This window comes from Sinohyriopsis cumingii, chromosome 13, assembly GCF_028554795.1.
Source record: "Sinohyriopsis cumingii isolate HCF-2022 chromosome 13, ASM2855479v2, whole genome shotgun sequence".
In the NCBI taxonomy this organism is placed as follows: Eukaryota; Metazoa; Mollusca; class Bivalvia; order Unionida; family Unionidae; genus Sinohyriopsis; species Sinohyriopsis cumingii.
Genome location: NC_142973.1, coordinates 53991599 through 54005013, shown reverse-complemented (window position 1 = coordinate 54005013; position 13415 = coordinate 53991599). Strand labels below are relative to the sequence as shown.

At 36.5% G+C, this 13415-nt stretch overlaps 1 long non-coding RNA gene across 1 annotated transcript in view; it reads left to right on the top strand.

The window, feature by feature from the left end:
* LOC149785579 (uncharacterized) overlaps positions 1-12213 on the top strand; it is a 37427-nt gene extending 25214 nt beyond the window's left edge. Inside the window, exons 2-3 of the long non-coding RNA XR_016425423.1 lie at positions 4753-5571; positions 10665-12213. This is a non-coding gene — a long non-coding RNA (uncharacterized LOC149785579). The remainder of the gene's footprint in view (positions 1-4752; positions 5572-10664) is intronic.
* Positions 12214-13415: the final 1202 nt, after the last annotated feature.

The following is a 13415-nucleotide window of genomic DNA, read 5'->3' as shown; positions in this document are numbered from 1 at the left end:
TCAGAAAGTCTGTCCTCAGAGGACGACGCATTCTTAGAAACTAAAAGATTGCCATAGCAAACAAAAAAAAACCCAGCCCTTTTCAGGGCTACCCAATACTCTAGAAAAGAAATAACAATCGATTTGCCAATGTGTGTAGGTAGAGTAGTGTGAATATAAACACTGACTCTTTTGTGATGTGAGTGTATGTGTTTGTGTATAGGATTGTGTGTTTGTAAGTGCTCACGTACGTTGGTGCGGATAGTAGATTAAAATCATGAGTTTTTTTTGCTGTTTGACGTGTGGGAAGAGTAGATTTGGGGTTTGATTGCTTTGCGTATGTGGATAGTATATTGAAGGGATCAATGAAAATTTTTAGAATAGTAATGGGTAGTATAAAAAAGTGAGTGAGTGTTTCTTTTAGGTCCGCGCGTTGTTTGGTCATGATCTAGGTAGGATCAATTTTGTCTTAGGGGATGTTTTCCATCACGTCCGCGCTTTCAGTATAAATTGAAACTCGCTTGGCAGTCTAGCTACCCTGTTCATTCGTTGACAAGACAATGAATACCAGAATTGTGAAACTGCTAGAACTCCAGATGCACATGGAATATGCCAGGCGCATACTAAATGAACTGGCCGCGGAGGCCATTGTCGAAGAGGCAAGGATGAAAGAGGAGGAGGAAAGAAGAAAAAAAGAAGAGGAGGAAAAGGAGAGAGAAAATTTCAGAATCCCAGAGACAGAAAATTGGGATTCTGAAGCCACTTATCCCGCCTCTGCACTCCCAAGAAGAAAAGTAAAAGGAGGCTGGGGAAGAAGATGTGTGTGCGGTGCCAGGCCTGGAAGGTGCCATCATTAGATAGTTGCATCTGGAGTTAAAAAACAAACAGCCCTTTTCAGGGCTACCCAATACTCTAGAAAAGAAATAACAATCGATTTGCCAATGTGTGTAGGTAGAGTAGTGTGAATAAAAACACTGACTCTTTTTCATAGTGTGAGTGTATGTGTTTGTGTGTTTGTGTTTGTAAGCGCTCAGGTACGTTTGTGTGAATAGTAGATTATGGGTTTGTTTATTGTTTGTTAGCGTATGTGGAGAGTATAGTTAGGGTTTTGTAACCGCTCACGTACGATTGTGTGGATAGTAGATTATGGATTTCGTTTTAATGATTTGCGTGTGTAAATAGTAGATTTGGGGTTTGTTTATTGCTGGTTCACGTATGTGGATAGTAGATCATATGAAATGAGAAAAGTAGAGAATGTTTTCCTTCACGTCCGCGCGTTGTTTGGTCATGATCTAGGTAATATCAATTTTATGTCTTAGGGGGATGTTTTCCATCACGTCCGCGCTTTCACTATAAGAACCCACAGTATTCGTCGTTCAAACCATTCTACAGAGAAGATGGCTTCAAACCACCTCGATAAAATGCAAACATTGCAAGACGTCCTGGACAATTTGGGCATGATGGAACAAATGCTAGTGAGGCTAAATGAAGATCACTATTCTTATAGCCCCCATCGAGTGAAGATGGAGATTAACAACTTAAGAAAAGTAAAGGAAATGATAAGTGCTGTGATGAAAGAAATAAAGGAGAAGGAGGATGAAGAGGAAAGGATAAGAATAAGAACATGGAATGAAAAAATTGAAAAAGAAGAAGAAAATGAGAAGAGGAAGAAAGAAGAGGAGGAGAAGAAAAAAGAAGAGAAAAAAAAGGAAGAAAAGAAGAGAAAGAGTGTAGGAGAGAAAATAAGAAGTTGGTGGAGAAATAGAAGAAATTAGAAGAAGAAACCCAAAGGTCCTTTTCAGGGCCACTCATAGGTCTCGAAAAGAGAATGACTTTCGATTGCCTACCCTTTTTTTAATTTTTTTTTAAAAAAAAAATCCCATGTTAAATTCCCCTTGTCCCTAAACAAGCCCAAACTCTATTCCCCATGTTCAATTCCCCTTGTCCCTAGACAAGCCCAAACTCTATTCCCCATGTTCAATTCCCATTGTCCCTAGAGTGGCCCAGGGTTTTTTCTCCATCTTAAATTTCCCTTGTCGCTAGAGTGGCCCAGGGTTTTTCTCCATGTTAAATTTCCCTTGTCGCTAGAGTGGCCCAGGGTTTTTCTCCATGTTAAATTTCCCTTGTCGCTAGAGTGGCCCAGGGGGGATCTGTAATGCTAATTCCCATTGTCGCTAGGGTGGCCCCATTCACTACTTATTTCGTGGTGCTTGTACTTTTAAATGTTGTCTGTGATCAGGATGATCAGTGTTATCTTTGGCGAACATCATTGACGGACCAGCTGATCTTGAATAATGATCTGAATATCTTGCTAAATTTATTATCGTTGTAGCAGCATCAACGTCTTTTTGAATTGTTCAAATGTTTCTTCCATCAATCATGTACGTAGCGCTATCAAATGACGCCATAATACCGTTATTAACAAAACCAACTATGGTGTCAACTCCATATGCTGTATTAAGAGGAACATCTGTTACAAGCTCTCCTTCTACTTCAATAAATGCTTCAGCAGGTAAGTAATATCTACTTGTATCTTGAACTTGTATTTCGATTCTTCCTCGTGCATTAGGTACACGTGCGTCATAAGAATAATACTGATAATCGCGTATGGATTCATCTTTAAGAATTGGTGCATCCATATCGAACGCTAGATCGGATATACGCTTAAACATCTTATTATAACTATCTTCGTCTAACACAGTGACCACTTCCTGAAATAAAACTTGCATTTGTAGGCATAATTTCATTAGTAAACTTTCTAGGAACAACTTCATTAACAGCCAATTCTGCTAGTTTTTCATTTGCAGCTTCATATATTATTTTACTAATTTTTGCAGGCATAACTTCAGTACTGGATAATTTTACTGGTTGTGGTTTTCTTCGTACTAATCGAGCTAATAATCTTTCTTTGATCGATGAAAATGCTTTACCGGCAACATTACCAATATCACTAATACCTTTATCACGAACAGCCTCAATAGCCTTCATCCCTAATTGTTTTGCAATCCAGTCGGTATTGCTTTTGGCGCTATTCTCTTAAATAAACCCATAACGACACCACCGAGTCCATCTCAGTAAATTGCTTTTTAAGTTGGTAATCGTGAATTTACTACCCTGACTATGATCGGCCCAAGTTGAGCAGTGTGTATAATCATTTTTAAATTACATGCTGATTAATTGTTTTCAGTCACTGTAATAATCATCGGCAATTTCATTAATAAAAGAATGATATATGTTGCGATCAATAACACCGCCTGTAAATAATCTTCGACAAATATCAGATATTTCATTAATAATTTCTGGTAATAATTTCTGGCGAATTATTTCCTGCACGTTTCCTCCGATCAGAATTTCTAGTCGGTAAACATCGGCAAGAATAATGTCAGGACAAGTAATAAGACCACTTCCTTGAGTAGAAAAACCGCTTCCAGTAGCGCCTGGGCTAAATAAGTCACGAAATTCTTCTTCTTGTCTCTTTTTTAGTTCGACATCACGTTTAATATATCGAAAATATGGGTCATCATCTTCTGCAGGTCTATTGCTATGTATGAAATAGACATCCTTAATCCAATCATCATTATTATTCCAATGAAGAAGATATTCAGATTTTACATATTTTTCTATTTGACGGTGTCCACGTGGCAAATTTGTGATAAGGCTAATACCTTTAGACGTAAATTTATTCCTAACATTAATTAAGCATGGTAATTGTTGTTGAGGAGGTTGTAGTTTTTGTTTTTGTGGTCGAGGAATTCGTGAAGGAGATTGTGGTTGTTTTTGTCGCTCTTTTTGTTGCTGCGGTGGAGGAAGTTGATAGGAAGGTTCTTGCTGGAGAGACTGTCGTTGTTGTTGAAGTTGTGACTCCAAATAAAATTTATTTATTTCGTCAATGTATTTATTATATACTTGATCATTACTTCTAGCCTGGGGTTTGGTATAATACACATGATATATACATTTTAAACTAACCATCAGTATTTATGTTAGGATACTCAGGTTTTAAAATTTCAGACCTTCGAGAATAACTATCAAATTCAACACGAGAAAAATATTTCTCTTTAATTTTTTCTTTAAGTTCGTTACAAAGAAAATTAGGAGCATGCGTTAATGAATCAAGCGATGGGGTTCTAACCTGTAACAATATAACACAAGGGAAGACACCAGTCCGCACCCCTCGGTAGTTCCAACACTGCTAGTTTATCCTAATTGCGTCTGCTAATTTCCAACTTAAGCCAGTCGTAATCAAGAATAGTACAATTTTCAAAACAGCTCGACACACTTCGTTCAGTCTGTGGCATATTGGAGAAAATGCAATAACTGTTCGTCGATTTTGACGTCTGAACAAGTGCCGTCTAGCAGTGCCGTTTGGCATTCGGATAGTCTTGGATTTCACCATTGACCGAAAGGTAAGATCCGAAAAACCTCGAGTCCGCAGTAAATATCGTTAATTTACATTGTGATACGTTTTTATTTTGGTGGCAAAAACAAATACTGATTTTGGTAAATTTGGTGCTGGTTGCTGGTTACATTGCTGCACAGTGCATTGCTAACTCCTGAAACATACTTATGGTTGAAATAGACTCGAAGTTGTCCGGATCTTATTATTCATCGGTAACACCGGTGACAAGTTTAGCTTCAAAACGTTGATAGTTTGATGCAAAGACGTTTATTTGTTCATGCAGTCTCTTATATAGATAAAACGGTTGCTTCATAATATTTAGCCCAATATTAACGGTAGATTATGATATCTTACTACTTTTATTCTTATTTCAGTAAACCATGACTGTCAAAGACTGCGAGAATAAACTTGATAATTCCTATCTGGTAGGAAAAACGAAAGAAAATAAGGTCGAACTTTAAACCCCAAGCAGGAACCCCGTCGTCACAATGGATACGTGTGAAGACTCAGAAAAACATGTTACTTGGTGTACAGTGCCCTCTTGGCCAAACGCACGTTGAGAAACACGAACGGAAATGTAAGACATGAACGTTTATATTATTGTAATGTGTCCATTTGTCAGACTGTCTTTGATGAATATACAAATCGTAATAAGGTGAAAGCGCATTTTAAAAGTGAAATATATACTTCTGATGTCCGAAAGTAATAGTATGCGCCATAGATGCTCTCGGAGATGAATTAAATTTTTTAATCGAATTTTCCTGTCATTTTTCCTCGTAGACTTCGTTCTGCTACTTTGTTATTTGTCTGAAAAATGCTCTTACCTATACTATTTTGTTCCACCAAATGTGTCCGTGTTTGATCGTCGGAGCTCACCAATCGGGAAGGATAGCCGCAGAGTATGCACAAAAAATCATATCTTATCTAACGGGACAAGTCAATATTTTCATAGCAGATAGCTCAGTCTAAAGGCTTATGGCTGCAGAGGCAGTTGGCAGTGATGTCATCTGCGGGTCACCTGATGAGCACGAACAGAGCCTGGTGGAGAAGACGAAAAGAGCGTGCAAAGCAGGTGCATATTTAATTCAAGACTTCATCAGAACTCCGAGGACAATTCAGCGAGCAATGAAAATTCTGAACAAGTTATTGGATTTTGTAAACATTGTGTCAAGGTTTAGTTCAAGAATCTTATGGTGAACAGATGATTTTACATAGTGCATGTGTCACATACCCATTTAATCTAACATAGCTTTTATCCATTTAATCTGGCATGGCTGATACCCATTTAATCTTACATGGCTGATACCCATTTAATCTGATATGGCTGATACCATTTAATCTTGCATGGCTTATACACATTTAATCTTACATGGACGATGCAAATTTCATCTGACAAGGTTGGTCCCATTTAATCGGGGCCCCCGAGATGCCGAGTGGTCTAAAGCGTTCACCGTCACGGATCACTGCCATCTTACCTCTGTCTGCGATGGTTCGAGTCTCGGCCAATGTGGGTATGTGAGAAAGCTTGCCAGTAGCTTCTCGTGGGTCGGTGGTTCTTTCTTGGGTCTTCCCGGGTTCTTCCTCCACCATTTATACTGGCCGCCATGTATCTTGTGCTGAAAATGGAATTAAACCATACAACAACAAGAACAACAACAATCTTTCATTTGTACCGCTCCGGTGGCCTTGTGATTAGAGCGACCGCCTCGGAAATGGGAGGCCGTGGGTTCGATCCCCAGCTGAGTCATACCAAAGACTTACAAAACTGGCACTAACCAATGCCTGGTCAGGATGGTGTCAGGATAATGTAACTGGGTGGGACATCATGCAACACGTCTTCGGCATAATGCCCCAGTACCAGACATCACTATAAACTGCCACACTGCAGACATCGTAGCGATATGACTGAAAAATTGTTAATGCTACATTAAAAATCCAAATTCAGACAAACAACAACCATTTAACCTTGCATGGCTGATACCCATTTAATCTTATATGGCTGATAACCATTTAATCTTACATAGTTGAAAACCATTTAATCCTGCATGGCTTATAGCCATTTAATCTTGTATGGCTTATACCCATTTAATCTTACATGGCTGAAACCCATTTAATCTTACATGGCTGATACCCATTTAATCTTACATGGCTGATACCATTAATATTGCATGGCTTACACCCATTTAATCTGACATGATGATACCATTTAATCTTGCATGGCTTATACCCATTTAATCTTACATGGCTGATACCCATTTAATCTGATATGGTTGATACCATTTAATCTTTCATGGCTGATACCCATTTAATCTGATATGGTTGATACTATTTAATCTTACATGGCTGATACCCATTTAATCTTACATGGCTGATACCATTAATATTGCATGGCTTACACCCATTTAATCTGACATGATGATACCATTTAATCTTGCATGGCTTATATCCATTTAATCTTACATGGCTGATACCCATTTAATCTGATATGGTTGATACCATTTAATCTTATATGGCTGATACCCATTTAATCTTACATCTCTGATATTATTTAATCTTACATGGCTGATACCCATTTAATCTGATATGGTTGATACCATTTAATCTTACATGGCCGATACTCATTTAATCTGATATGGCTGAAACCATTTAATCTTATATGGCTGATACCCATTTAATCTTACATGGCTGATACCCATTTAATCTTATATGGCTGATACCCATTTAATCTTACATGGCTGATACCCATTTAATCTTATATGGCTGATACCCATTTAATCTTACATGGCAGCTACCATTTAATCTTGCATGGCTGATACCCATTTAATTGTACATGGCTGATACCCATTTAATCTTACATCGCTGCTACCGTTTAATCTTATATGGTTGATACCATTTAATCTTTTATGGCGGATACCATTTGATCGTACATGTCTGATACCCATTTAATATTACATAGCTGATACCCATTTAATCTGATATGGTTGATACAATGTAATCTTGCATGGTTTATATCCGTTTAATCTTACATGACTAATACCCATTTAATCTTACATAGCTGATACCCATTTAATCTTAGATGGCTGCTACCGTTTAATCTTATATGGCTGATACCCATTTAATCTTGTATGGCTGATACCCATTTAATCTTACATCCCTGATATTATTTAATCTTACATGGCTTATCCCCGTTTAATCTGATATGGTTGATGCCATTTAATCTTGCATGGCTGATACCATTTAATCTTGCATGGCCAAAACCATTTAATCTTGCATAGCTTATCCCCATTTAATAATATATGGCTGATACCCATTTAATCTTGCATGGCTGATACATTTAATCTTGCATGGCCAAAACCATTTAATCTTACATGGCTTATCCCCATTTAATCTGATATGGCTGATACCATTTAATCTTGCATGGCTGATACCATTTAATCTTGCATGGTTGATACCATTTAATCTTGCATGGCTTATACCCATTTAATCTTACAATACTTATACCCATTTATTCTTACATGGTTTATACCCGTTTAATCTTACATGGTTGATACCCATTTAATCTTACATGACTGATACCCATTTAATCTTATATCGCCGATACCCATTTAACCTTATATTGTTGATACCCATTTAATCTTACATGGTTGAAAACCATTTAATCTTACATGGCTTATGCCCATTTAATCTTACATGGCTGATACCCATTTAATCTTATATGGCTTATACCCATTTAATCTTACATGACTTATACCCATTTAATCTTACATGGCTGATACCCATGTAATCTTATATGGCTTATACCCATTTCATCTTACATGGCTTATACCCATTTCACCTTACATGGCTTATAGCCATTTAATCTTACATGGCTTATACTCATTTAATATTGCATGGCTTATAGCCGTTTAATATTCCATGGCTTATAGTCATGTAATCTTACATGGCTTATACCCATTTAATCTTACCTGGCTTAAATCCATTTCATCTTACATGGCTTAGATCCATTTAATCTTACATGGCTGAAACTCATTTAATATTGCATGGCTTATAGACATTTATTATTGCATGGCTTATAGTCATGTAATCTTGCATGGCTGATACCTATTTAATCTTACATGGCTGAAACCCATTTAATATTGCATGGATTATAGCTATTTAATATTGCATGGCTTATAGCCATGTAATCTTGCATGGCTGATACCCATTTAATCTTACATGGCTGATACTATTTAATCTTACATGGTTGAAACCCATTTAATATTGCATGGCTTATAGCCATTTAATATTGCATGGCTTATAGCCATGTAATCTTGCATGGCTGATACCCGTTTAATCTTACATGGCTGATACCCATTTAATCTTACATGGCTGATACCATTTAATCTTACATGGCTGATACTATTTAATCTTACATGGCTGATACTATTTAATCTTGCAAAAATACCCATTTAATCTTACATGGCTGATACCCATTTAATCTTACATGGCTTATACCCATTTAATCTTACATGGCTGATACTATTTAATCTTTCAAAAATACCCATTTAATCTTACATGGCTTATACCCATTTAATCTTACATGGCTGATACCCATTTTATCTTATATCGTTGATACCCATTTAATCTTATATGGTTGAAAACCATTTAATCTTACATGGCTTATGCCCATTTAATCTTTCATGGCCGATACCCATTTAATCTTACATGACTGGTACCCATTTAATCTTACATGGCCGATACTCATTTAATCTGATATGGCTGAAACCATTTAATCTTGCATAGCTGATCCCCATGTAATCTTTCATGGCTGATAAGCATTTAATCTAACATGGCTGATATCCATTTAATCGTACATGGCTAATACCCATTTAATCTTACATAGCTGATATCATTTAATCTGATATGGTTGATATCATGTAATCTTGCATGGCTTATATCCGTTTCATCTTATATGGCTGATACCCATTTAATCTTGTATGCCTGATATCATTTAATCTTGCATGGCTGATACCATTTAATCTTGCATGGCTTATACCCATTTAATCTTACAATACTTTTACCCATTTATTCTTACATGGTTTATACCCGTTTAATCTTACATGGTTGATACCCATTTAATCTTACATGACTGATACCCATTTAATCTTATATCGCTGATGCCCATTTGATCTTATATCGTTGATACCCATTTAATCTTACATGGTTGAAAACCAGTTAATCTTACATGGCTTATGCCCATTTAATCTTACATGGCTGATACCCATTTAATCTTATATGGCTTATACCCATTTAATCTTACATGGCTTATACCCATTTAATCTTACATGGCTGATACCCATTTAATCTTATATCGCTGATACCCATTTGATCTTATATCGTTGATACCCATTTAATCTTACATGGTTGAAAACCAGTTAATCTTACATGGCTTATACCCATTTAATCTTACATGGCTTATACCCATTTAATCTTAAATGGCTTAAATCCATTTAATCTTACATGTCTGAAACCCATTTAATATTGCATGGCTTATAGCCATTTAATATTGCATGGCTTATACCCATTTAATCTTGCATGGCTGATACCCATTTAATCTTGCATGGCTGATACTATTTAAGCTTACATGGCTGATACTATTTAATCTTGCAAAAATACCCATTTAATCTTGCATGACTTATACCCATTTAATCTTACATGGCTGGTACCATTTAATCTTGCATGGCTGATATCCATTTAATCTTGCATGGCTTATACCCATGTAATCACACATGGCTGACCTGGCATTCGATACAGATGTTCAGTCTGTGAATCCCAATCGCACACGCAAAATTTCCGTATCGCGCATCGAGCCTGGAAATACTTTTTCAGCTGGAATTATTCACTAAAAGACCACTTATTAATTATCCGAAATGATTAATTAGAATGTTTTTCACATTATTCAAGAATGTCAAGACACGTTTGTAATTTTAAGAAATGCAGACATGTTGGACGGAAATTGCCCCTGAAGTTGTGGGGCAGTACCGTAAGCATCTTCGAACAGTTTACGGGCGCTTCACGGTATCTACCGCCGAGAAATTAGAATCGTATCGTTTATTATCAGCTTGTTTACTGTGCATTATACACAGGTGTTCAAACCTGATAAAATCTGTATGCTGTTTATATTTAATATAATTATGCATCTTGCATAGAGGATAGGGCAATAGGGCTTTTGTCAGTGACTGGCTGTTAGTATTTTCTAACAGAACTTTTTCAGCACTGCAATAAATCGTATATATTTTTTGCATAGGGTGGCGCTTTTCTGATCGGACCTGATGCCTTATCGAAACTCTCCATTAACCTGTGTAGTCTCAATGCACAACAACAAAGCATAATTGGCGTCGCTGAAACAAATGAAACTATAACTTTTGATGACCTTGTCAGTATACGCACGCACCCCATATATACATCATCTGGTGAACTCGTCCATGCAAACTTTGACCTTAAAGGAAAGAACAACTTAAACCGAGTGCAGCTCACAGGCAGCCGTGTCAGTCAAGTTGTTCATCGTATTAATGGAGCAGATTTTGTGCACTAGATGCACCATATCATAGGAAAGGAGCAGGTCTTCGATGTGAATGAGAACTATTGCAACAAGTAGAAGGATTATCCGAGTGAACTGTAAAAATTGTACGATGGTCGGCATTCTGAAGAAAGATGGTTACTGAAGTTGATGAGGATCCAAATATTCCGAGTTTGAACTTGACTGCCACGACCGTTATTGCCAAAAGAAATTCACCCTTGTGATTTAATAATTTAAACACAATATTAACGTCTTGATAAAGGAAACAAGACCTCTGACTGCAAGCGAAATAGTAGAATGTTTAATCACCAGTTATTGAGGCAAAATATAGACATGTTGGTCTTGAAAATGTCATTTTACGTACCTTCCTGTTCGATATGTAGATGGTGCAATGAGGGAATTATGCTAATCAACGGAAGAAAGTGCAACTGTCGTGTGAGTACGTTACTAACAGAAACTGATGACGTGTCAGCCTTTTTATCGATTGATTGATTGATCGATTTGCTCCTGGGTTTATTTCACTTTTTGGGTGATACTGTGAAAATATCTTTTCATGGCATGTTAAAACGTTTGTGGCATCAAGAGAAATACAAAATTTGAAATGTTATGCAATTGTTTCATTATTTGAAATTTCCAACGCACAAATAAAACATGCTTAATGTTCTAAAAATCAGTAAGATATACATGTATATTTATAAAAGTTTCGTTTTCTTTTTACAAAACTTCCTTGCATAAACTCGGGAAATGTATTCCATGTATATGTGTTGTCCCCCGACCACCCACCCCCCACATTTTTCAAAACGCATTTCATGCCGAGTATCAAATTGTATATACAAGAAGAGAACGAATGTAAATTTAAATAATTAACGGAATATTGCTGTAGAAAAGTACTAATATCTCGATAATAGTGTGGTGTGGACAATTATTATTTTAAATCACTTTCAATGCAAGACTATACTGCAAAAAAAAGACGTTTCCGTACGTACTTTAGAAAGAAATGAGGAGTATCCTAGTTCTAGAGTTCAGAAGAGCTAATAATATCTGCGGTTGGTATTGACTATCGTTATTTTCAGTGGAACTGAAGTGTACTTGATTGTAAATTTACCACATCCATAACAGCTCAGTATGGTAAATTGTACATTTTCTTTATCCATCCGCATACGATTGTTGCTATACTGCATCGCATGTGATATCTGTCACCAGATGTTTTCTTTATCTAGGATTATTTATTGCTATCTGACAATGCACTGATATGTAATAAAAATTAGAAAAATAATATTGTGTATATTCTTGCTTTCTCTATCTGCACAATGTATCCATTTTTGCTGCACTTGTTAGTGGATGCCAAGTTATAGTGGTCACTTTTCTTACGGAGACTGCATCATCGTCGCTAAGGTATTCCGAAACTGTTTTCGGAAGTCAAAAGAGCTGTTATGTCGAATAGCACACCTATGTAGGGAAGAGACCATGTTTTGGTGAACTTGTTTTCAACACACGTATGCAAACAGTTAAACCTGTACTCTTTAGTAAGTAGATATTCTGTCGTTTCGGCTTGTGTTGTCCAGTTATGTGACATAAAAGTTTTAAAAAAAGTTGACTTCCTCGAGTATTTGAACTTAAATGTTAAATGTAGCAGCAAGGAAAACCGTAAAGAATCCGCTCTTAAAGTTTTAGTTATTCTTGACAGAATGGCAAAATATGCGATGTGGTAACGGGATAGGACCACTATGCTGTTTTATACAGAATCAAATGTTAATATATTCGTGAACCTGGCCCTTTGAAATAACAGCAGACTCTTGGTGCGGCATTGAAAATATAAGTTTTCAAACACACGTAGATCCAAAATGTGGCTTGGCTCGAATGGTTTTCTCTACACTGAAACTTGAATAAAGGATATGTCTTATTGAACATCGTGATGTTTCCATAGTTTTACTATGGGAGCTGAATTAGTACCGTGAATAGATTTCGTATGTCTAAGAAAAACCTTTGCATAAGTTACACTTCTGTATGGGAGGTGGATTTGGTTTGGTGCTTTACGGCACGGCAACACAATCATTGAAGTAAGTGTCTTGCAAAAGAACACATCACATTAACTGACCCAAGCTGGTATGATGGTAGGATTCAAACCCTCACCCTTTCGGTCGTGAGTACGGCAAGCTAACCAATGATATATTGCAGCTCCCACAGAGATGTAGGTAATTGCTCGGTAAAATATAGAAGTTTACCTGAAGTATACTGAAATACGATGACGACGAAGATGACAAGTACAACAATGACACAATGACCAAAGAAATACCTTGCCATAAGTTCTCGGTATGCAATATATATATATATATATATATATATATATATATATATATATATATATATATATATATATATATATATATATATATATATATATATATATACTTGTGGAGGAAACTGCTAATTGATACTTTAATTACCTGTATGAAAATGGATATGTAGTCTACCACG